Genomic DNA, 27,430 nt, shown 5'->3' on the forward strand with positions numbered 1-27,430 from the left:
AGGACTGTGCTGCGCCTGTGCTCCAAGACTCTGAGACCATGCTGAGATGCTGTTGGGGAGGGGTGGCCAGGTCCCGAGAAACTCCAGCTGTTTGGAGTTGTATTCTTCACCTCTGGTGTTTTTAGCTTCTCTGCTGGGCTACTGATTTGCTTCCAGGGCAAAAGTATCCAATCCTGTAGCAAAGCTCTCCCCACAGAGATGGCTGAGATCACATCTCATTCCCCCTCCTCCGGTCTGCTCGGCTGTGAGCTGCCTGCTGAGCTCCCACTTCTGCTGCCTGCCCTCAGCCTGTGCCCTATCTAAAACCGTCCCCTCCCCTGAGCAAAAACAGACCTTTCCTGTCGAATCTCAAGGATGTCTTCTCTTGGTAACTATTTGTGGGGTTTGTTTTCAGTCAAGCACTAATTCAGAGGCTTGTAATGAGATGGATTTTGAGAGAAAATGCAGAGCTTACACAGCTGTGTGCCTCCTCTCTGCCATCTTGGCCAGAAGTCCTGTAATAGAGTATTTAAACTGGGGACAAAGTCAGACTCAGGGGGAGAGTGATTGAAACTGGTAGACTGTTGGACTGCTAGAGGAGACTAGGTCAGACCGAAACTGGGTCAGAATATGACAGAAAGTTAGCCAAACATTACATTTTAGTGCCCAAACATGGGTCACGGAAAGAAGCACACTACATTTTGAGGTTCTAGACATGAGGTCCTACACTCAGAAGTTTGACAATCAGCCTAGAAGCCATGATAGGAGAAAGGGATTACAACGGGGGAGAATAGAGTTGTATGCAGTTGGGACTACTGAGATATCCTCTGGAGAGGTGAAATCTGTCCCTGTTCAGCCCATGGATCCTTTGACTCCAGGCACAGTAGGCTTGACCATTTCACCTCCTAAGAGTGCTTACAAAATATAATTCATATACTGATTTGGGAAACTGGGGAATGTATACAATATCCCAATCACTAATACAGGTAGACAATGTGTGACTTACCACTCAAGAGAAGCAGTAGCATCAGGCTTCCTGATATACACTCCTGAAATGCAATTTGGTGAATTCATCCAGATTTTGATTCCCAACAACAGAATCCAGGAATATTCTGGATGGCAGCTGTTATAGTTGACCATCCTATGCTTACTATCTATGTAAATGGCATACCATTGAAAGGGTTGGCAGATACAGGTGTAGAGCATACAGTCATTAGAGGTGCCAACTGGCCCTGTCATTGGCCAAAGATTTAAGGCAGACACCTATATGTCTGGCAGAGGAGGATCAATAGCAGCTGAAGTTAGTGCTACCCCTTTGAGATGGATATTTGAAGGTGAAACAGGAGTTTTTACTTCTTTGGTAGTAGAAAAAATCCCCATCAGTCTATGAGGAAGAGACATCTTACAACAGTTAGGATTACAAATGAGTACTTTGGTTTTTTAGGCAGGGCTGCTGTTGAAGGTCTGCCAACACTCCCTATTCAAGGGAAAACTGATACACCAGTGTGGATAGAACAGTGGCCCGTAGCTACTGATATAATTCAGGCCCTATTAGATATAGTACAGAAGCAACTTGATCAAGGACACTTACAAGCTTCTCTAAGTCCTTGGAATTCCCCTCTATTTGCTGTAAGAAAGAAATCTGGAAAAGGAGCATGTTGACTGATTTAAGAAAAGTAAATGAACAGATGGAAACTATGGGAACTCTTCAACCTGGACTTCCATCTCCTAATCAATTGCCTAGATAATGGTTTCTTTGGGTTATAGACATTAAGGATTGTGTCTATTCTATCCCTCTGGATAAGGAGGATATGAAAAAATTTGCCTTTTCAGTACCCTGCATTAATTTAGCCGAGAAGGCTCATAAAGGATATGAATGAACAGGTTTGCCACAGGGGATGAAAAATAGCTCTACTATGTGTCAAATGTATGTTGCTGCTGCTCTTACTCCAGTAAGAAAAGCCTTTCCAAAAGTTATGTTATTACATTATATGGATGATATCTTGGGGTGTATACCTGAGGAACAAATGCTAGAAGCATGTCTACAAACGACCATAGAAATACTAAGGAACTACAAATTGCATATAGCTCCAGAAAAAATTCAGACATGCTCTTTTTCAATATTTAGAAAATGAAGTATATCCTGAGGTGTTTACAGTACAAAAACTTTCTTTAAGAACAGACAAGAACACCTTAAATGACTTTCAAAAATTGATAGGAGATATGCAATGGACGTGTCCAGTGTTAAGCTTGACTATGTCAATTACAACCATTATACGACATTTTAAGGGATTGCTTTAAACTTAACACACCAGCTTACAAAAGAAGCTCAAGAGACTTTGAGAGAAGTTGAACTGGCTTTATCCAACTTTTTGTAGTTGCAAGAAAACCCTTGGAAATATCAGTTTTTGCTACCAAAGAGGCACCCACAGCAGTTTTTCATCAAGGACACAGTGTGATAGAGTGAGTGAATTTCCCAGCACAACCAGAATAAATACCCAGTGCTTTTGTGGCTAGAATTTTATTAAAGGCCATTAAGCAAGTAGTGCAATTATCTGGGATAAGACTTGACAAGATATATACCTTTTATACCCATGCACAAATTAAAGTATGCTGTGAAACCATTCCAGAGTGGCAAATTTTGTTGGACACAGCTCCAAATTTTACACGTGGATCTCCATTAAAGATAACCCAGCTATTACATAATTGGCAATGGATTGTTGAAGAAAAAGTTTCTAAGGTTCCTCTTAAAGGACCAATTATCTTTACAGATGCATCCAAACATAACATTTGTGCTATATATGAAGAGAGTAGTCAGAACTCCTTTTCAGTCCACTCAGCAGAATGAATTGTATGCAATCATGCTAGCTCTTAATATCTAAGAGATGTAAATATAATATCTGATTCAGCCTATGCAGTAGATGTGGTACAAAGAATTGCCACAGAACAAATAAAATTTGTAACTTCTAATATATATCAGCTCTTTAAGGAACTTTAAGAGCAAATGAGAAAACATCTAGGTAAGATTTATATCTTACATGTCCACTCATATAGTGAACTTCCAGGTCCTATTTTTGATGGTAATTCAAAGGCAGGTAGTGTTCTAACCATGTTGGCCAACTTTATTTCAAGAAGCCCAAGAATGTTATTCTAACTATCATCAGGCTGCTCGACCTTTACATTTACAATTTGGAATAACAAGAGAGGGAGCTAGGAGCATAGTAAAATCCTATACAGTTTTCCTTCCTTTCCACACTTCTATGCTCCCTCCAGGGAAGAATCCTCATAGTTTGAGACCCAATGAAATTTGGCAAATGGATGTGACCCATTATATATCTTTTGGTCATCTGTGTTTTATCCATGTTGTGGTAGACATCTTTTCAGTATTCACTTTTGCAATACCAGCAGCAAAAGAGACAGCCCGAGTGGTCACTGAATTCCTTAAACAAGCATTTGCAATCATTGGTGTGCCACAAGCAATAAAAACAGATAATGGACCTGCATATACTTCTAAACATTTTGCACACTTTTGTGTACAGTATAAGATTTTATACAGCAGTGGAATACCCTTTAATCCTCAAGGACAGGCAATAGTAGAGAGGAGAAACAGAGACATGAAGATGATCCTGCAAAAACAAAAGAAAGGGGGAACCACAGGTAACTCTAAAGAACTTTTAAATTTAACTCTTTATATCATTTATTTTTCTGATTTTTTGATAAATATGCACTGGCTCCAGCAGACAGATTTTATAACCTGTCAGAAGGGCAGTGTCCAATGCGAGCAGCTCCACTCTCTTTAGATAATCACCAGTTGAAGTGGAGAGATCCAGAAAGGGGGGAATGGAAGGGACCAGATTGGTTAATCTTGGGGAGAGGTTTCCTGTATCTTATGGATGGAAAGGAACAGATGGGTGAATGAGTCATATTTGTCTTGTCCATTGGAGGAATAAAACCCCTTGAAAAAAGGGAAGCCAAAAATATGGTTCCCCTGACTTGCCCCCAACTGAAAAGACATGAGAGTTGGAAATTGCTATAACATCAAAAATTGTTGATGAGACTGCTGGGACTTCAAAAAAGGAATTTGGATTTGAGACATGATGAGACTGTTGTGGACTTAAAAATCTGAGGAATCACGGTTTTTACAGTAAATTGGACAATAATTGGTTTTGGACTACTCATTGAAGCAGGTGTATGTGTGATTGTTATTTATATACCCTCCTTCTAGGACTTATGGACATGTATAATTCTTCATATTGATTCATGTAGTAGCCTGAGTTATGTGCTTGTGTAATACCTCCCATGGTGATGGATTTACCTGTTTCAAGTAAGACCCTTCAGCCCAGAGAAAACCTGATAACAATATCTGGGTTTGTGTTCTCACCTTCCTGAGAAGTCAGGGATCACCCCCTTTTTTTGGTGTTTTCACTTCCCTTCCTGAGAAGTCAGGGAGAGTGTGACAACCTGTGTTCTAAAACAAAAGAAAGTGGGAGATGTAGAGGGTGGAATTTTGGAGAAATATGCTTGAAATAAGACTTGATCAATTATCAAGTTGTTTGACTTGAAACAAGGTGTTAACTCAGCGGAATTAATGAGATGATGGTTCTCTAGTTCATAATAAGGTTGGATGTTGGAGAAAAGGATGTGAAAAGATTGACAAGGAAAAAAGTAAATATGTGCAATCAGGGGAAGGGTAAGTAGAAGAGAACCACCAGAGAGGAAAAGCAGGCAGTTTCACTCATAAGATCACAACTATCGGGATTACTTCTATCACCTTTCTCTCATTTGTGAAGGAATGGGAAACTTTTCCTTTTACAAGAAATGAAAAAGTAAGGATGCGGGGAAAACTGGGACACTGATGCATTGTTGGTGGAGTTGTGAATGAATCCAATCATTCTGGAGAGCAATCTGGAATTATGTCCCAAAAGTTATCAAACTGTGCATACCCTTTGATCCAGCAGTGCTACTACTGGGCTTATATCCCAAAAGAGATACTAAGAAGGAGCAGGACCTGTATGTGTCAAAATGTTTTGTGGCAGCCCTTTTGTAGTAGCTAGAAACTGGAAAATGAATGATGCATCAATTGGATAATCGTTGGGTAAATTGTGGTATATGAATGTTATGGAATATTATTGTTCTATAAGAAATGACCAGCAGGATGAATACAGAGAAACTTGGAGAGACTTACATGAACTGATGCTGAGTGAAACAAGTAGAGCCAGGAGATCATTTTATACTTCAACAACAATACTGTATGAGGATGTATTCTGATGGAAGTGGATTTCTTCGACAAAGAAGAGAACTGTTCGGTTCTGCACACATATCAACATATGTATATCTAGGATATACTGTGACATATTTAACATGCATGGATTCTGTCAATAAAAAGTTATAATTATTAATTATTTAACTAATTAATTAATTAAACCATTTCAGAGCAAGCTTTTCTGATAAGGCCTCATTTCTCAAAGAGGGAACTGATTCAACCTTATAAAGAAAATGTAATGCCCCATTGATAAATGATCAAAAGATATATAGCCCAAAGGGCTATATATTGATATCAATAATTTTCATTATTTTTCCCTAAGAAATTTGATAATGGATGAAAAGACCAAATTTTCCCAGATTCTTTTAGCATTTTGTTAGCATTAATTTTATTCTTTTGGCAATCTTGCCTTTGGTTATTATAGTCAGAGTCAATGTCTTCTTTTTGGCATCAATTAGAGTAGTGAGTAAAAGTGAAGATTGAAAATTAAAAGGAGTTTGTATTGGAGGAATTAAACTTTGATTCCTAGTTTTTTGTTTTTGTTTAGTAACTGCTATATTAATCAAAACATAGGTTATATTTCTCCCAAATCTGACTTGTATGAAATTCTAGGATGATCTAGACTTGTCCTTGGATTGACTTCTGTCAGTCCAGTCTTGAGCTGTTGGGCAGGGAAATGAGTACTGAATTTGTCCCCAGCCTCTAAAGGATTATTTTTGTTTCTTCTCTTTGCCTTTAGTATTGATATTTTGCCTACAGTGACTTCCTTTTGACTTTTGCTTCCCAGAACTGATATCTTTCTCCTTGACCCTCACCATTCCAGAACTCATATACATTTCTCCGTCTCCTTCAACTCTCTAAGTTTCATAGTCAATATGTATTATTAATATGAAAATTTTGTGTATTCCTTTCAAGAGAGATATCATTTTTAAGGGGAATGATGATGATGATGATGATTACATATCTCAACAAATCTCAGAGGCGCAAAATGCAGGTAAATTCATTATGTTCATTTTTACAGATGAGGGAACTGAAGCTCAGTGAAGTTGTTACTTATCTGTGATCACATGGCTAGGAAAGGTTAATTAGAGAGAGTCAACCCATGTCTTTCTGACTCCAAATTAAAAAACTTAATCCCACATAGGACAAAACAGTTCTGGAATCACATAGATTTGTACAATCTTGGGGACTCCTCAGCTTTGGCTTGTATTTGTCAAACTGAGGATTTCCTTTGGAAACATTAGAATCTGATGTATGTCTGGGTTTTCATAACAAAAGGTGGAGGGAAAGGCTCTTAAGCTCCTATATATATTGGCAGGCTAGGTATTGAGGGAGGGCTTGATACTAAAATCTTGTTAGTTCAACTTTAATTTTTGAATGAAATAAAGCACTCATAAATTATTGAAGTTAACAAAAGGACATTCATTTTGCTCTAATATAGCAAGAATTTACAGAATGGATATGGGGCACTTAGGTTCTACAGAATTGTTTACATATTGAAATGTTTAATTGGCAGGTCAGATTATAGTGTCTTGGATTCTTATGATACTCACTAAGTTGGAGGGGCCTTTATGTATGATTTTTAAAAAAATAATTATAACTTTATTGACAGAACCCATGACTGGGTAATTTTTTACATTATCCCTTGCACTCACTTCTGTTCTGACTTTTCTCCTCCCTCCTTTTATCCCCTCCCCCAGATGACAAGCAGTCCTATACATGTTAAATATGTCACAGTATATCCTAGATACAATATATGTGTGCAGAACCAAACAGTTCTCTTGTTGTACAGGAAGAATTGGATTCAGAAGGTAAAAATAAACCTGGAAGAAAAACAAAAATGCAAACAGTTTACATTCATTTCCCAGGGTTCTTTCTTTGGGTGTAGCTGCTTCTGTCCATCATTGATCAATTGAAACTGAGTTAGATCTCTTTGTCAAAGAAATGCACTTCCATCAGAATACTTCCTCATACAGTATCGTTGTTGAAATATATGATGATCTCCTGGTCCTGCTCATTTCATTCAGCATCAATTCATGTAAGTCTCTCCAGGCCTTTCTGAAATCATCCTGCTGGTCATTTCTTACCAAACAATAATATTCCATAATATTCATATACCAAAATTTATTCAGCCATTCTCCAATTGATGGGTATCCACTCAGTTTCCAGTTTCTGGGCACTACAAAGAGACCTGCCACAAACATTCTTGCCCATACAGGTCCTTTTCCCTTCTTTAAGATTTCTTCGGCATATAAGGTCCTGTAGTAACACTGCTGAACCAAAGGATATGCACAGTTTGATAACTTTTTGAGCATAGTTTCAAATTGCTCTCCAGAATGGCTGGATGTAATCACAATTCCACCAACAATGTATTAGTGTCCCTGTTTTCCCACATTCTGCATTATCTTTCCCAGTCATTCTAGCCAATCTGACAGATGTGTAGTGGTATCTCAGAGTTGTCTTAATTTACAATTCTCTGATTAATAATGACTTGGAGCATCTTTTTATATGGCTAGAAATAGTTTCAGGAATTTTTCAAACGAAAAAATGATCACATGAAAAACACTTTGAAAAAGAGTAAAACTAAACTCAATAGAGTGACAATATGAGAGGAAAACACAAGAAGAGGAATCAGTGCTTAGAAAGGGAACAACTACAAGATTACTATGCAACTTCATTGATTTCATGGGAAATGAGTCCTGTTGAGAAACCTTTGATCTAGCTTTAAAGATAAAAAAGAAAATGCAGTGCGCAGGGAGGGGTAATTTTACCCATATTGGATAGAATTGACATAACTATCTAAAGTCACTACATACACAAGAAACAATGTGAAAACTGCCAATTTATTACTTGTGTCTACCAAGTTAAACCAAAGGATAGCAAAGACAATGACAGATGTAAGGACATGAAAATGAGAAAAACCACTTCATGCTGCACATAGATCTGTCCAGAAAGTTTGCATCAACTGCTTTGTATTTAGGTTTTCCTATCACTGTTAAATTCAATTCGATCATTCTTATGCAAGGAAAAATGCTTTCTTATGCTCAAAAAGCACAATTGTGTGTGTATCAAAATTTTACATAAGATGGCTTATTCATTACGGGACAGGAAGTAATGCCTAAATTTAGTGACTACGATTCTTTCTTTTATAAAAACCCAAGAATGCATTTGCTGGAATTGGAATTTTTCAAATGAAAACATGATCACATGAAACACTTTGAAAAAGAGTAACACTAAACTCAATAGAGTGGCAATTAGAGAGGAAAACACAAGAAGAGGAATCAGTGCTTAGAAAGGGAACAACTGCAAGATTACTATGCAACTTCATTCATTCCACGGAAAATGAGTCCTGTTGTGAAACTACCCCCTTAGAATTTGGTAGATTCAAGTAAAAATAAGTGAAAGAAACTAAGGAGGTAAGTATACTATTAGAAAAGTTAGCTATAACACTCTTTTGCAGAAAACTGTCCTGAGAACAGAAAAGAATATATCTTTTTCTCAGCTGCACATGGCATCTATGAAAAATAGACCATATAGGTCATAAAGCCTGCAAAATCAAATATAGAAAGCAGAAATATTAAACATATTCTATTCAGATAATAATGCAATAAAAGTACATTCAACAAAGGACAGTGGAAAGATAGATTAAAAATTAATTGGAAATTCAATAATCTAATCCTAAAGAATAAGGAGGTCAAAGAACAAATCATACAAACAGTAAATAATTTCATTAAAGAGAATGACAAAAATGAGACAACATACCAAAATTTATGGAATGCAACCAAAGCAGCACTTGGGAGAAAATTTATTTCTCTAAATTCTTACATCAATAAAATTAGAAAAATAATAGCTAAATGAATTGGGCATGAAACTAAAAAACCTGAGAAAGGACAAATTAAAAAGCTCCAATTGAACACCAAATTGGAAATTCTAGAAAATCAAGGTTGAGGTTAATAAGATTAAAAGCAAAACCCAAACAAAACAAAAGTACAAAAAATTATTGAGCTAATGAATAAATCTAAGGGAAGTTTTATGAAAAAACCAATAAGATAGAAAAGCCATTGAATTTTTTAAAAAAAATAAAGAAGTAAATCGAATATCCAGTACCAAAATGAATATATTGTGCACAGTTTCATGCTAACAAAACTTAGAACACAAGTGAAAAATATAAATATCTTCAAAAATATTATATATATACATATATATATATATATATTTGTATATATATATATATATAAAGACCAGATGGAAGTGTTGAATAACATAGTTTCAGAAAAAGAAAGAGATCTAGCTGTAAAGATTGTATTAAAACAAAACAAAACAAACAAAAAAACCTTCTGAAACTGATGGATGAAGAGAATTCTAACAAATATTTAAAAAATAATTAGGAGGCATATTTCACAAATTATTCTCAAAAACTGAGAAAGACAGACTTCTATCAGATATACATGATATAAAATATAATTCTACTATATAAAGTTAGGAAAAAAAACACTAAAGAAAAACTAGCATCTATTTAAAACTGAAATCAAGTATCATATGCAATGGAGATACACTAGAACCTATTCCAATAAGTACAAAAATGAAGGTAGGACGCTAACCCTATCCAATATTATTCATTATAGTTCTTTAAAATACTGGCAACAACTGAAAAAGTAACAGGTAGGTATGAAGATAAGTAAAAGAGGATATAAAACTACCCCTATTTGCTAATAATATGATGGTATACCTGAAAAATCCTAGTAAATCTGTAAAAATACAAATTAAGATAATAGTTTTAGCAAAGTTGCAGGCTACAAAATTAATCCTCAAAAATCAGCACCATTTCTATAAATTAATTTTTAAAAAACCAAGAAACAACAATAGAAAGAGAAATTTCATTCCAAATAACTTCCAAAATTCTAAATAGCACATGATGCATAAATGTTGGGATCCAGTCTGATATAACATAGCTTCTAGGGGAGAGAGCAATGATTTTGAGGTCCCTTGATCGTAGACAGCTTCTGTCCTAACAGTAAGTCAGTAATTCTAAATATTCTGGCTTTGGAGTCTGCTTCAAGGAACTCCCACATCAAATCTAAGAATAACAATCTGTCTGATTCTAAAGTCTTCTGGCCTCCTAAGAAAATAGTGAATAGATCACGCTTTAGTTTAATGCTGACTATCAGATAGAAAATCTGTTGGTCAGTGAGAACCAAATTCCAGAAACCACTCCTTGGTCCTACTTCTAGGCCATAAAATTAGCATGAAACATGAAAAACTAGATAAATAGATTCTCCTTGCTTCTATTTCTTTGCTAAATTCTCTTGGAACTTAAACCATTTGTAATGGTATTACAATTACAATAAACTTTACCCCTTGACTAGGAAATGGGTTTAAGCCTACAAATTCTTTTGAAACACCTCATGACTATTGGAGACCAGCTCCAATGAAAGACTAAGAGTTTGAATGAGTATCCAAAGTCAGACAGAAGATGTGCTTTGCAGTCTTCCTTTTATTAATCTGAGTACCAGTGTTTTTATACTTTTCAGTCTGGTGTCACCATATCATTAGCGCCAATACACAATCTACCTTTTGACATTTTGTCAATACCAAGATGCCTATCTATGCAGAATTGCAAATAGCACAATTGTGATGCTCACCAACATCAACAGGAGTGTAAACAGTTGTGACATTTATGAATACAGAATAGAAATTATCATATCAATGTATTTACTTCAAGTATGTCTTTCATTCATTGTATAGTTAAAACTCTTGATTCCTATCCTAAATTTATTAAGAATGTCCTTAATTCATTGTATGGTTAAATGTCTTTTCTTGTCCTAAGTTTACCAAGTATGTTCTGTTGCAGGTATCAAAATTTACATCCACCAAGATTTACCAGTTCTGTCTTTACAATTGTTTATTAGGAGGATGGTGAGATGAATGGTTAGTCTGAAACCATAACCCTAACAGCAAGTTAGTCTCAAGTAAGACCTGGACCAGACTCTTGCTATTTATGAACTTATTCAATACTGGCCCTCTACACATGACACCAGTCTGTGACCCCAAACTTTTGTGGTCCCTTTCCAACCTTAACAAAGTGATATGCATACTAATAGATTTTCAATGGAGCTGTGACATGGTACAACCATTTTAAAAAGCAATTTGGAATTGTAGAATGTGGAATTAATTATATATAGTGACTAGAGTGTCCTTATCCTTTGAACCAGTGGCTCTGTTTTTAGATTCATACCTCAAGAAAATCACTTATAACCAGGAGAACATTGTACACAGCAACAAGAAGATTATAAAATGATCAATTCTGATGAATGTGGCTCTTTTCAACAGTGAGGTGATTCAGTCCAGTTCCAATAATTTTGTAATGGAGAGAGACACCTACACCCAGAAAAAAGACTGTGGAGACAGAGTGTAGATTACAATATAGTATTTTCACCTTTTGGTAGTTGTTTGCTTGCATTTTGTTTTATTTCTCATTTTCCCCCTTTTTGATCTGATTTTTTCTTGTGCAGTATGACAGTTGTGGAAATGTGAATACAAGAATTGTACATTTTAAATATATATTGAATTATTTGCCATCAAGGGAGAAAGAGAGGGAGAAAAAAAAAAACTTGGAACAAAAGGTTTTGCAAGGGTGAGTGTTGAAAATTATCTATGCATATGTTTTGAAAATAAGTTTTTTTTAAAAAAAGAAAGCTACTTATAAGAATCAAGTTTCCATATGCATCAAAATATTTATAGCAGCACCTTTTATGATAATGAAGAATTGGAATAATACTGCCAAAAATAATTTACATGTTTATGCTGTATCAATTAAATTATCAAGGGAATTATTTTATAGAACTTGATAAAATATTAATAAAATTCATCTGGAAAAAAAGGTTTAGAATACCAAGGAAAATGATGAAAAGAAATAGAAATGATGTCCAAGCAAATGCTCTTCAATTGGAGAATGTTTAAACAATTATAGCATATGAATGTAATGGAATATTACTGTGCCATCAGAGAAGAAATGTGATGATTACAGGGAAGCATGGAAAAATATACAGGACAGATGAAAAATGTTTTCTGGGAAAAAAACACATACATGTAACTTTGTGTTGTTGATTCATTTACATTGTGTCCCACTCTTCATGACACTTCAGCTTATTTTATGATGAGGAACTGAAACAAACAGGTAAGTGACTTGTTCAGGGTCATATACCTAGTAAGTAGCTGAGGCAAGATTTGAACTCTGAGGATGTCTTTCTGACTTCAGACCTAGTACTCTATCCACTGTGTCACAACAATAAGTGAAGACACCCACAACCTATGCTGTTATATGTTACACATGATTTTGGACTTTTTCAACGTATCAATCAGTTATACTGACTTTTTTTCCTCTATTAAAAAATCACTATTTGTCTTATGGGATATCTTTGCAGGAGGCACTATGGTGATATAAGAAACAAAATATCAACAAAAGCTTATATTTTTAAAAGAAACAGTTTGATCAGTTGGACAGTTAGATATACAACACAGAGCTGCTTTCCTTACCTGTGTCCACAAACTGCTTCTAATTCAAGCATAATGCTAGTATGCCAATGGGAAGTCCCAAATCTTCTAGCCCCTTTGAATCTTACAGTATCCTTCTCCAGCTAATGATAGGAGGAAGAATAGACCTATATTGAGGTTGTAGCCCTCTCCTTTTCCTGTCATATGAATATTTCAGTAGTTATTCTCTCTTCTTTCTTCTACCAGATACTTAAGTCTTTGATTGCAAATTTGTTTCTGGTTTTATACAGATCCTAAAAGGTACCTAAGAACTCATCTATGCCTTGTTCACACCTAGTAAATAAGCAAAATGTATTCTTTTCTGATAAATACATCAAAATCCAATATCTTTTATCTTATCCCTTATTTCAGGTGGAGTTGTCATTTAATCCATGCAGTCTAATCCCACTCAACATATGATACATAATTTGTATATTATATATGTACACATGCATGTGAATATATGTACACATGTATATATATGACTATATACATACACACATATCTATATGCTAAGATAAAATTGCTCAGAAACTATTACCAATCACTGAATCAACATACAGATAATAGTTATATGTAGACTTATCTGTACTAGAACAGCTTTGGCTACCCTATATGAAATATAAGCATCTATATTATATGAATTATATGAATGAATAAGCATCATAGAACAATGGAATTTTACAAAAAGTAAGAGGGGATATATGTTTGAAGAAAAGTAACAGGAAGGGGAAGATAAGGAGATCTGCTAACTGGTCAAAATAGGAGCTATGGTTTTTTTTCCTATCCTAGATTTTACAGGTACCATAGTACCTTTAAGCTTTGAGGCCTGCAGGCTCAAAATAGAAATAGAAGTGTCCTCTTCATATGATAGTGGTGGAAAGGAATCTAAGTTAGAGATTTCTTTCCCATCATAGTCTTATTAAAGAGACAGAGAAAATAAGGTAGCCTGACCCAGAAATTCGTGTGTGTGTGTGTGTGTGTGCATGTGTGCACACATACAAATATATGCATATATATGTAGATTATAAGTGTGAATGTATGTACATATATAACTGTGTATAAAAATATACCTACCTATATACGCATATGACAATCTAATGCATGCATATAGCACCTGGGACAGTGTCTGTACAAGTGGAGAGGCTAGAGAATTTACTTCCAGGAAAAGCATGAGATGTAAGGAATATGCCTTGAAAAAATTATAGTGTATGCATGGGCATTTTATAACTGGCTGTGGTCAATTAACTGGTAAGGAGGAAGCTACTTGACTGGCCATAGAAGAATTTTTATTTTTCATAGAAAAAATTTAAAAACTGTTTCAGTAATCTTTTCATTTGTCTTATTCACTCTTGGAGGATCTTGGTATCTCATTCATGTTGAAAGATACTGAGAGTGACTCAGCATCCTGGTATTACAGAGTTTAAGTTCTAGAGTCAGTACAGTATTGATGACCTGAAGAATAAGAATTAACCTTTTGGATTCCAGCCCAGTAGTAGTTAAGGACTGAGCTAAGTTTTGATCCTCCCCCCTCCTCTAGGCAAGATAGAATGTGTTGAAGGAAAATGTTTGTGGTTTGTTCATATTATGGTTTTGAAGTAAACATTTTTTTGGTTAAGAAGAAAAACCCTAAAACCACTCAGCATTAAGTGATTAAATAGAACTGACCACTAGTCCATGGCACTTAAAAGAGTGTGTATGTATGACAGTAGAAAAGAGATGGGCCTTCAACCAGCTTGGCTCTGGGATAGTAAAGGCTTATTTGCTACATTTAGTTGAATAAATAGTTCATTGATTTATTCTTTGTATCTTCTGTTAAATGAAAAACATAAACATTTCCCTAAGAACTGCTTTGGCTGAATTTTTATATGTTAATACAAATTTTTATATGTTAATACATTGTTGTCATATATATATATTTGGTGAGATCAGCTATGTTTCTATGACTCTTTGGTCCACTAGTTCTTTAGGATTTAATTATTTTGTCTCCAATTAATTTTGAATGTTTTCTTCAATATTATTGTTTAATGTATTTAATTGAATAGTTAATATTAATTAATAAATATTAATAATATTTAAAATATTAAATATATTTTATTTCATTGTGGTCAGTAAAGCATGGGCTTAATATATTTCTGCTTTTCTGAATGTGTGAGGTTTTTATGTTCTTTTACATGGCCAGTTTTTGTAAAGATGATATGCATAGTTAAGATATGTGCATAGTTGAGGTGAAAAATTGGAACAAGAGGTTTGGCAATTGTTAATGCTGTAAAGTTACCCATGTATTTATCCTGTAAATTAAAGGCTATTAAATAAAAAAAAAAAAAAAATTTAAAAAAAAAAAAAAAAATGTGCATAGTCCAGTTGACCGACCACCACCTAGATAGTCTTCTTAAAAACAACACGTACTAAATAAAAATTCACAATTCATAAGGCTTTTTTTTCTATTTTTGTATGTAGAAAGATTCGTATTTATTAATTTCTATTTCGTAACAAAAAATAAAAGGAAATTAAAATTTAAAGGAAATACGTAAACAGCGTTTATGGTGACAGGCAAATTAGAGGTTAAGCAGGAGGAGCCTTTCAAGCAGTAGATGATTGAAAAAAGCTCTGGACAGACAAAGTTTTTAACAGTATCCTCGCTCCTCCTACTCCAGTGACATGCGCGATGGCTATCTAGCGGAGATTTCGCTTAAGGCCCTCGGTTTGTGGCTGCACCTTTTGAGAGGTAAGCGTAGGATGCCTGTGGGAACAGGGGTAGCAGGTGCTGGGGAAAGTGGAGGAGAAATGTGCAAAAGCCGGGGTGGGAGAGGATATTGCGACTTCTGGGGAAGAAGGTAGTTGTTGGATTGTCAAACGGAAGTAGCATGAACCCGAAATTTTGGGGGAAGCTTAGTGGCAAGGCCCGCCTCTGCAGGAAATCTTTTGAAGGGAGGCCAGGGATGCGTGCGCAGCTCCGTCACCATTTCTGAGAGTCTTAGTTCCGAGTAGGACATCGGTCCTGGGATCCTATATCCAGGTATTTACTGACTCGGGCTCTGGTTCCACAGGCTTCTTTCTATTTCGGACACCTTAATTATAACCTGAGGGAAAAATCTGTAACTAGAGGCATATTTCTTTGCCTGAGAAACTGTGTGTGGGGAGGGAGTAAAGGGAAGGAGAACCACTGGGCAGAGATGTCTTGTCATTTGTCGCTTGCGGGGGCAGGCTTCATAACGGGGGAGGGACTAGGAATACAGAGAAAGCTTCCACCGGCAAACTTTACTGAATTCTCACTATAAGACCACTGGGAAGGCATCTTTAACGTCCTCCAGTATAACCCTCTCATTTTTACAGATGAAGAAATTCAAAAGAGATAAAATGACTTGAGATAGGTCACACAGCTGGTAAGTGGAAACTAAATTTCCGAACGAGAAGTACCTGTACTCTTTCCATGAAACCACACCAATGCTTACTCGGTGCCTTGGTATTTTCAGTCCTCCGATTGATTGTGTAACTCAATCTGTCAGAGACCTCCTGCTACATGTGATGTGTCTCTGCTGGCAGTAACGCTTACTTAGCAAAGTGTTTAGTTTGTGTGTGAATACGAATTCCCTGCTTTGGATGCAGACTTGAACCTTTAATGAGGTCTTTGCTGAAGAAATATTAACATTAAACATGAAAATAATTTTCTCAAGTCACCCAGATTCCAATTTTTCTCAAACAGGATATAATCCTAAATCAAGTATATCATCTTTAGAGGCAGAAAACAATCAAAAGAATAGACATAGCCCTCTTGGTTTTATAATTAGAAAACTGAGTAATAAAGTGGGTAAAATGAATTTTGGTTAGGCTGCCAATTAGGATAAAAAAAATCCAAGTACTCTGCTTAGGAGCATATGCTTTTATCACTTGACATAGTGGTATAGTTAAAAAAATATATATTTTATTCCTGTTTCTGCCCCTTAATAGATATATTATTGTGTACAAGTCATTCAACCTCTATTAATGTTTATTGATCTGTGTGATTAGGATATTAATAAATAATAATGCTTATGCTACCTATCTCATTCATTTAAAAACAAAACACATGGTTTAACAAGCACTGTGTCAAGTTCTGAGTATGGAAAGACAAAAAACAAAAACCCACAAATAGAATCCAATCTCAAGGAATTTATACTCCTTGAGGGATATATTTTCTAATAGATAAAAGATAAAGAATACAGAGAGCAATTGAAAGATCAAAGAATGAACGTTGGAATTTTTGAGGCCTGAGAGAACACTAATAAGGGGGTGGGGGTGGGGTAAGGAGGGATTCAGGGAAGGCTTCACAGGAGTTGACACCTAAGATTTTTGTTGAAGGCAAATAGGAACTCTAAGACATAAATTGAAGAGAAACCTGGGTTTGGAAAAATAGGTAAAGGAATATTCCAACCCTGAAGAATGATTTGTGAAAGCCTTAGAGGTAGAAGATGGCATTTTGAGAGAAATCTGAAACATAGAAAGTATGAAGGTAAATATTGTAAAATAAAACAAACTGAAAAGATAAATGGAAGATCCATTGTAGAATACTTTAAGTTTGAGACTATTGTATGTTTTGCTAGTAGCAGTAGGGAATTTTTGAACATTTTTGAATACAAGAATGGTGTGGTCGGATCTGTGCTTTCTAAAAATTGACAATTGTGGGTGAACTGGAAGAAATCAGGCAGGGGAATGAATTAGTCAGAGTAGTATGGGGGATACAATGGTAGTGAAGCATATGGGGAGAAGAGGAAGAATAGTAGGTATTGTGGTGGTATAATCTATCAGGTATATTTGATTGAAAAATAGATAGGGAAAGGAGGTAAGGATGGGGAATAAGGAAGGACAAAAAAAATCAAATTGAGATTATTAGAAGGAAATTTAGAGGGAAATAGGATGACTATTTTGGAAGGGTTGAGGTTGAGGTGTTAGAAGACAGAACTTCAGAACTGGAGTTAATTAGAACAATTAGGGCTGAATGTGTATGTACATTTGGGAGTTTTTTCTGTACTGAAGATTATTAAATCCATGTGAACTAATGAAACTATTGGGGAGATGATATAATACTCCATTAGTTGGCCTGCTAATATTCTCCATTTGCCTGTATCATACCGATTATCAGTATAATCTTTCATTTTAAGAACTTCTTCACACAGTACATTTCACTACTTAGAGTTAAGGCAAGCAACAAATATTTTCAATTTAAAAGGTGGGTGGGGAAAACAAGTAGCATTTATTAAACATATTGTGTACTATATTCTGTTAAGCAGTTTACAAATATCTCATTTGATTATATCATTCCTATTGATAAATTCAGCATTTCTTAAGAGAAATTTTCTATCTCGAAATAGTTACATGAATACAATAGAGAAAGAGGAGATCATTGAATTTGGCATGCAACTAAAAAAGAACAAATTAAACCTGCCCAATTAAATACCAAATTTAAAATTGTGAAATTTAAAGGAGAGATTAATAAAATTGAAACCAAGGAAACTATTAACTAATTAATAAAACTTAGAATTGGTTTTATGAAAAAAAAAAACAGCAAAATAGATAAATCTTTGGTTAACCTGATTTAAGAAAAGGAAAGGAAAAAAAACAAATTACCAGCATCAAAAAAGAAAATGGTGAACTTGGCACCAAGGAAAAAGAAATTAAAGCAATAATTAGGAGCTATTTTGTCCAATTGTGTGCTGGTAAATCCAACCAAACTGATGAATATTTACAAAAATATGAATTGCCCAGATTAACAGAAGAGGAAATAAGTTACTTAAATAGTCCCATTTTAGAAAAAGAAAGTGAATAAGCCATCAAAAAACTCCATAAGGAAAAAAATCTCCAGGGCCATTTACAAGTAAATACTATCAAACATTCTAAGAACAATTCATTCCAATTCTGTGTAAGCTATTTGGAAAAATAGGTAAAGGAGTCCTGCCAAATTCCTTCTATGACAAAAAATATGCTACTGATAACTAAACCAGGAAGAGCCAAAAGAGAACGAAAATTACAGACCAATCTCTCTAATGAATATTGATGCAACAAAAGGATAAACTTCCATGTGAGGGATGTAGAAGACCCTTACCCAAAATGACTACTCAGAGATCACTTAGTAGAAAGCAGAAAAGTTATTTATTAATAAATTATCATGAGAATGAGCAATTCTACTATGAGGAGGGAAAGAGAGAAAGCTCCCAGAAGGGCTAAAGATTTAGGAAAGATATACAGTTTTTGTAGGTTTGGTTACAAAGGATTACATCATAGGTTGGGGAGCATTGAGAAATAGGTGCCCTCTCCCCTAATTGAATGTTAAACATTGGTGCCAAAGGCAGATTAGAACAGAATGCTTTGCTTCCCTGATTCTGAGAGGTGCTTCCCTGATTCTGAGAGGAATCATCAGTCAGACCTTCAAACTTCAGATGACTGAGTTGATGACATTTAATAATCTAAATATTGATAACATTGAACAAGGATAAATGTCATCATTTCTGGTTAAGTAAATATATCTAGTTTTAAGTAAATATTGGCTTGCACACAGCGTACTTATGCAGGTCACAGAGACAGAAATAATAAAAAATACAGAAAAAGAATTTAAACATTCCTGTAAGTTCTTCACTTCTTCACTCTCTATTCCACACAACTCCCCCTTCTAATATGTAAATGATTTTTATCATATTTCTATGAAGAACTTATACAGTACTTAAAATCAGTTATCATATCTGTACATTGCTTATCAAGTTCACCATCAATATCATCTCTCTAATACATTCCAGTCTTTTCTCTGAAAAATCATCATTTTAATAAAATCTTCTGTATGCAATATTTGATAGGGACCGTTGAACTATTCTGGTTACTAAATGTAATTATACAGGGTAGACATAGTGGCAACAGGCTAATACCACTGATTGCAGTAAGTTCATACCATAAAAATTGCTTCAACCCACTATCTTAGAAACCTTTATCACAGAACAGATTGGCATTTGGCAAACATAAGAATACAAAGATAAATCAAAGAGGACAACCTAGGGAAACCGAGGCACAACATTACACACTCTCCTGAATATTTGAATTATTGAATGACCTCCCTAAGATACCTGGGAGGTCTCAGCACCATAATTTTGGCCAACCCAATGTAAAGCAAATAAATCAAAATGAAACTAGAAAATGCAAGGACTTATGGCAAGGGCAAGTCTTTTCCTGACAACCCCAGAGTTATCAGCAGTACAAAGGTCCTCATCTCAGCCAGAGAATCCAGTTGGAGATGGACAGCTCACTGTGTTAGGTGGTCTTTAGTCATCTGTGCACTTAACTCAGCTTCTGCTTATATAGGGAATAGCAGGGCTCGAGCCAGTCATGCTGCCCATTCAGAGGAGCATCTCACTCCAGGGGAGAAGGGTGAGGCTTGGAGTAGCTCCACCTGTCACCACCCAGAGGAACAGACAGGGCTGCTACTAGAATACAGATTCCTGAGCAGACCTAATAGAGCATGCACAGTTAGACCATTAAGGCAGGCAAACCCCGAATTTTTTAGAGGCTTGATCTCAAAACTGCAATGTTATTGAAAACGCTGAGATACCAATTAAGAAACTGGGGTTACAGGGCTGGAGACTGCCAGTCCCAAGACAGGTGTCTATATCTTGGAGATTTCCTAAAAACAAAATAGTCCCCAAAACTGAGTCTGCTAGGGCAATTCCACAGAATAAGGGGTTTCAAAGCTAAAGCATAGTAAAAACAAAAAGGACTGCTTAAGGACTTCCAATTCAATCTGAACTGGTGGTAGGGGAGTGGGGCAGAAGTACCTAAGGTAAAGTGAACAGAAAAGTAAGGGTTCCCACTCTTTTAGGTATTTTGAGAAAAATCCACCAGTTTCCCTTTATCTCTTCCTCTTTTTTTTTTTCTCATGGAAAGGAATAATCCAAAAAAAAAAAAAAAAAAAAGGTAAATAGTCAAATAACCATCCACATATAAATCCCAAGAATGAATTAAAGTTGCTATACATAACAGACTAGTACAGGAGGAGTTTCCTAAAAAAAAAAATCTCTCAAACAATTACATATTCTTAAGTGAACATAGATATTATAAACATATTATAACTTCCTTAACAGCAACAGTTACCAATTTTAACAATTTCCATCCCAAATCTTAAAACACACAGTAATAGATGACCAAGTCAGATTTAACAGTCATTCATCAACTGTGAAGGTTTTCTGGAGGCAGCCTTAGTTTCAGTTAAAATAAATAATTACTCCAAAATCGCAGCCAGCTGGCAAAAATGCAAACATTTATTTCTCCTTCCAAAATAGCCCGGTTAGTTGAGGCCTAACTCTGCTTGAGCTCTTGCAGCTTTGTCCTTGGCTTCTGCCTCTGCTTTCTTCAGCCAACAGCCAGCACTTAGGTAGAAGATACGATGAATCTCTCTTGCCTCGAAGATAGGGCTTGTAGGCTTTCTTCCAGAGTCTCCTCTGGTCCTGAGAGCTTCTTGCTTATATTCTGTGCACTGAGTACACACCCAATCATTATATCACTGGGAAACCATTATTTGTTGTAGGATTAAATCAATGCTAAACTAGATTTAGCCATTGTTTCTATCAGTTCCACTTAGTACCTTGTTTCAAGTTCTGGCCCAAAATATCTCTTTCTAAGATCAAATCAACTCCAATGGCTTAACAGTTTGTAAAGATTCCAACATCTTCCCCTTTCTTTTGATTTAGAACATAGGCAATCATAACCTCCTTGACTTCTTAAGGAGGTGAAAACTCCAAAAAGGTGATCACGCCTTCCCTGACATCTCAGGAAGAGAGATGAAAATACCAATAGAAAATCAAATCAGATTAGGGGGTTTCTAAAGGGGCTCACTTGAAACAAGGTGAATATAAATTCATCAATATGGTAGGCATTACACATAGTTACATATAGCAATATAACACAATATAACACAGTAATGTAACAAACATGAATTAATATGAGAATTTACACATTTATACATTGTCCATTAGTTCATGTGCCAGGAATCCAATGAATCCTGTAAGCTTTGAGGTAAACAATTTTTCATATACAACATTATACATGTCCATAAGTCCTAAAAATAGTCCAAAAGGAACCTATTGTCCATCAATATAACACAGACTAGTAGCAATGTAACAAATAACATGAATCAACATGAGAATTTGTACATGTCCTAAGTCCTAGAAATACTCCCAAAGAAATCCATTGTCCATTAATGTGCCAAGAATCCAATATCAGCCATGTTCTTTCAGTATCAGATGTTTCTTGAATCTTCTTTGTTTTGAAAAACTTGAAACAGTTTCCTCTTGTGTTAATACTGCCCTGTTTGATTAAAAGGCCTGTATTCTCCCCAACTGTAACCCTGATTACTTTTCTGTTGGTTGATGACATCAGAGTCCTGAATTTCTAAAGACTCTCTGGGTGTAACCTCAGCTGCTATCATGTCCCACCTGTCCTTTGATTGATACTTAGGAGCTGGGCCTTGCCCCTTATTTCTCGGAGTCAATCTACATTCAGAGGCCCAGTGAAAGCCTCAGTTACATTTTAGACATGAGGTTTTGGGTTTTCTCTCACCCTGTCTTCTCATTCTATCTATATCTGCACTGGGCCCTCAAATGTCCAACTTTTCCACACTGAAAACATCGACGAGTTTCTCTAGAATTCCGTTGCCAAGAAGGACCCTGTCTTTCCATGTTCATCATAGTTTGGGTATAATAAGCGTTTGTGCCCACTGTGGCACAGCGTCTTATGATCTCCTCTAAAGGAGCATCTTGGTCTAGTCCCCATATAATTCTTTTGCAAACCTCATTGGCATTTTCCTTAGCCAGATGTCTCGTCATTATTTCTGTAGCAGCATTATCTCCAGTGGTTCTGATTACAGTTGTTTGCAAACATCCCACAAAATCTGCAAAAGGTTCATTGGGACCTTGCTCTATTTTTGTGAAAGCTTTATTTCCATCTTTCTGTCCAGGGAGAGAATTCCAAGCTTTTATTGCAGCCTTAGAAATCTGCTCATATACTGTTATGGGATAATAAATCTGTTCTGAATTTCAAGTTCTGGCCCAAAATATCTCTTTCTAAGATCAAATCAACTCCAATGGCTTAACAGTTTGTAAAGATTCCAACAATCAACCATTCCCAAATCCCCCATATCAGTCCAAATTACATCAGGAACATGGGTGATGGTCTCAATCTTAGCTGCTTCATACTGAGAAATGGGCAAAGGCTATCAATCCATGCAGGGGTGTGGGTGTGGTGTCAATCTAACCTTAAGATGGGCCGATCCAGTTCCCCAAAACAGGTCAACATAGCTGTAAATGTGACCAAAATCTGGAACAACAAAAAACCAAATCTAACAAGGTTAGAACAGTCTGGAACTACAACAACATGTGGGGAGGCCGGTATAGATTGGCCAGCAGTTCCTATATGAAAGAATAAGTTTTCTTTACAGGACAGGCAGACGGCTATAGTCCCAATAAATTGCAGTTAGATTTCACAGACCATTGTTAGTTGTCCTCTTATCATTTAGAAACATTTTAAAAATAAAACACAAATATCCAGTAACAGACAGATGACCAGGCTAAATACTTATTTGCCTAAGTATTTAGGATATAATGATTACATTGGAAATTGGAAACAGCAAGGTATGATATATTTGAATTGCATTAACAGTTCTTATTAACTATTGTTCTGATCATAGAAATCAGTCACAGGAGGGGAAAAAAAATGCAGGGACATGACTATAACATAACATAAGCAGTTGAAACTCTACTTTCAGCACATAAGAGAGTGGAGCTTTAAAACTCCCAAATAGAATTAACTATAAGCCCAAAGAATTTTATCTCCAAAGTTTCAGATAAATCCCAAACAGTTATTTACCATGACTTTATATCAGTAACAGTAAGAAATTTATCCCAGAAAATTCACACAATACTTACATACCTAAGTAGCTGCTGAATCTTGAATAAGTTAAATATTATACCAATCATTTTGCTCTTACAATACCCAATACACAGAAAAATCCCAATCCATATTGTTCACAATAAAAACATCTTCAAAAGGACAGAGGCAAAAACAATTATGCTTGGAGTCCCTTTAAATAATTGGCAACAATACAGTTAATTAAAACTTCCTATTTTTTACATAAAAGAATCTGAAAAGTTCTTGAAAACATCAATTAAAATTTTTTGAAATAACCCTTTCAAACTATAGATCACATTTCTGATCATATTCTTTAATAATCATAACCATTATGTATCTAAAGAAACAAACATTCAATCAATTAACATCTTGCAAGAGCAGCATGTCCCTTTAAATCGCCATTTGTTTTCTTCAGCCAAAAGAGGCTGCAGCTTTCCACTGCTGCTCTGCTGCTCTCCCCCTGCAAAAACACATCTCGTCTCACAGCTGTCTCTCTGTGACTACCCTTGCCAGCCAGTTCCTTCTTTTCCCCCCTGATTTCTTCTTGAAATCGTTTGCTCCCACTAATCAATCCTTCTTAAATCACCTTCATTCTTCTATCCCATCTCTCTGTCTTCCTCTTTCCAATGCCTACTTGTTCAAACCTTTTCTGACATACTTTAAACACTCCCAAACCAATAACGCTTCTGACTAGATGCTCCATTTCAATCAATTAATATCTTTTGTAAATTAATCTCTCTCGTCCCTTGTCATTAAATCATCTTTTTAAACTTTAAACTTCAAGATTCACAATTAATTTTGAACTAAATTTCATAAAACTTATAATATAGTTTACAAATTACCCAATACTTCTAGAAGGCAACATACCATTTAAGTAGGGAGATACACACACAATCCCCCCTAAGGTAAGCTACTGGCATTTTGTTTAATAACCTATATTTTTAATTTGAAGTCCAACCAAATAATAATAAAAAGAAAAATTTTTCTCTTCAGTTGTAAAGGCCACAATATTCAAACAATTCTTAAGATTTTATCCTCTTAATAAATCTAACATGTGCAAGGCAACAGTAAAATTATTTCAATTTCAATTTCATTTTCAAAATTATAGTACCTCTTTAAAATATAGTAAGTTTCCAAAACTCTTTAATCAAATGTTGCAGACAAACCCAGTTTAACCTTCTTAAACTTTCTGTTCTCTAATTCCATGAAAGCAAACTTGCTAATAATGATTTTTCTTTCTTCTGGCACACACACACACACACACACAAATTTTTTTCAGAAGTATGCCTGTTTTCCCACAGATCCAATAGGTCAGAGAGCCCCCGTGTTCAACTATTTAGCTCTCTTACTCTATTTTTGTTCCTCCTTTCCAATATCTGCAGTTTCTTATTTCCAATCTTGACACACATACCAATTTAAAGTTATTTAAAAATTAACCAGTACTTTAGTTTATGAAATTTCCTAAAATCTACCTAGATATTCCACCCAAACTTCTTTTCTTTAGTAAGCCAGGAAAGAGTTAAGCAACAATCCTTGCTTTACCTTGAACATTTTTTTTTTCTGGCTGAATTGTGATAACGGGCTCCTTGTTTACAGGAGTGATAGCCACTGTCCTTCCATTTTCTCAAAACTTCCCAAACTTTCAATCTATGTTTTTATTTTTTCCCCTTCTCTCCCCATTCCTGCAAAGCCTCTGCCGGAGGCAGAGGGAGAGAAAGAGAGAAAAAGATTTTCTTTTCTTGAGAAGCCTCAAATTAATTCCCAAATTACATTCTGAAGCACTTAGAAAGAATTACTACTCTGAATGAACTCCAATTCCCACAATTCAGCTTGATATTTTTAACACAGAGGCTGAATTCTTATCTCTTACAAGCTTGCTAACTTTTTAACACATAACAAAAGCAATGCAAAGCAGACATACACACACAGACAAACGTAAAACTCTATTTTCACCTTTTACATACAGATTTAAGTCTGATATATCCAAATAGTCCTAGGATATACATCCTCCCAGTTTTCTTCCCTTTTATATCTGGGAAGTTCATCCCAGTGTTGAATTGCCTAGCTAACATCCTGATACAAAACAAAACCTTGGACTGCTGTATACCACCCTGGACCCAATCCAGGTGTTGGCAGAGGCCCTACATTACTCTCACGCCTAGGCGGAGGTCCTTTGTTACCCTCACACCCGCACAGCCACCCAAGAGCCTCCTTAGGAAAAGTACTTTATCGTTGGGGTCAACAGCAGTCCACACCAAAAATAAATTTAGGAGGGTTAATCCCTCAGGATCTCCCTTGATCCAGCCAATAGACCCCCAGACTTCCCAAGAGTGTTACTTGAGAACACGTGTTTCTTTTCAGACTGCTGCCGGCCATCAGGACTATACTTCCTTCAATCTTCAATTCTGCGTTCCACTGAGTATCCCTGCCTCGGGTCATTGTCTAAGAGGGGAGGAAGGCTGCTCACCCAGAGCCAGAGACCATGGAGAAAACTACTCCGTGGGCGCCTGTCCCTGTTCGGGGTGCACATAGCTGAATCCCCCAAAGACCCCATCCCAGACAAGCCCCCAACTGTGAGGGATGTAGAAGACCCTTACCCAAAATGACTCCTCAAATATCACTCAGTGATCTCACTGATATCAGTGAAAGCAGAAAAGTTATTTATTAATAAATTATCATGAGACTGAGCAATTCTACTGTGAGGAAAGAAACAGAGAAAGCTCGCAGTAGAAGGGCTAAAGATTTAGGAAAGATATGCAGTTTTTATGGGTTTGGTTACAAAGGATTACATCATAGGTTGGGGAGCATTGAGAAATAGGTGCCCTCTCCCCTAATTGAATGTTAAACATTGGTGCCAAAGGCAGATTGGAACGGAATTCTTTGTTTCCCTGATTCTGAGAGGAATCATCAGTCAGACCTTCAAACTTCAGATTACTGAGCTGACGACATTTAATAATCTAAATATTGATAACATTGAACAAGGATAAATGTCATCATTTCTGGTTAAGTAAATGTATCTAAAGTTCAAGTAAATATTGGCTAGCACACATCATACTTATGTTGGTCACAGAAACATAGAAATAATCATAAAAAAAGATAAAAATACAAAAAAAGAATTTAAACATTCCTGTAAGTTCTTCACTTTATCACTCCATTCCACACACTCCATAAGAAATGTTCCTCACTTTCTTCCTTCTCCAAAAAGCTCCTTCTTTTTCTCCCCATATCAAATAAACTGAACTTGCTACAAGATTAACTCCTTAATTCTCTTCCTTTCTCAAGTACATAAGGAAAAGATTCTTTTTGAATAGGAGTTTTTAATTTTTTTAATGTCAAAAATACTTCTGCCAAATTATATTGGAAAAAAAAGATGTATTTTTTTCCTCATTGTGTCCCCTTCAGGGACACAAAGTTAAAAACTTCTTTTGAATTTCTTGAGTATTTGAAAGTCCACGGAGCCTTTCAAATCATGTCCTCTTTGAAATTTTTATTGATGATCAAGGGGCTAGGGATGATGGTTGTTGTGAGGATAAAATGAGATCATGGTTTTTGAAATTTTTTTTGGAAACCAGCCCCATTCTCAGAAGGCTACTCTTCTTATATGTTCTCTCACTGCATTCTCTCCATCCTCTTACAGTTGCATTTCTACCAGTTGCCTAATCTGATCCTTTCCACTTCTAGGTCCAGAAATCTTGTAACGACTCCAACACTAAGACTGAATTCCTAAGAATG

General features: G+C 35.8%; 1 protein-coding gene across 2 annotated transcripts in view; it reads left to right on the top strand.

Annotated features, from left to right (window-relative positions):
• Positions 1-15,390: 15,390 nt before the first annotated feature.
• The window catches only part of ZNF286A (zinc finger protein 286A), a 31,509-nt gene continuing 19,469 nt past the window's right edge, over positions 15,391-27,430 (top strand). The window contains exon 1 of one of the 2 annotated variants that reach the window (XM_031968447.1): positions 15,391-15,503. The gene's annotated coding sequence lies outside the window, so the exon portion shown is untranslated. The other variant, XM_031968446.1, reaches the window with a different exon arrangement.

Source organism: Sarcophilus harrisii, chromosome 4, assembly GCF_902635505.1.
Source record: "Sarcophilus harrisii chromosome 4, mSarHar1.11, whole genome shotgun sequence".
NCBI lineage: Eukaryota > Metazoa > Chordata > Mammalia > Dasyuromorphia > Dasyuridae > Sarcophilus > Sarcophilus harrisii.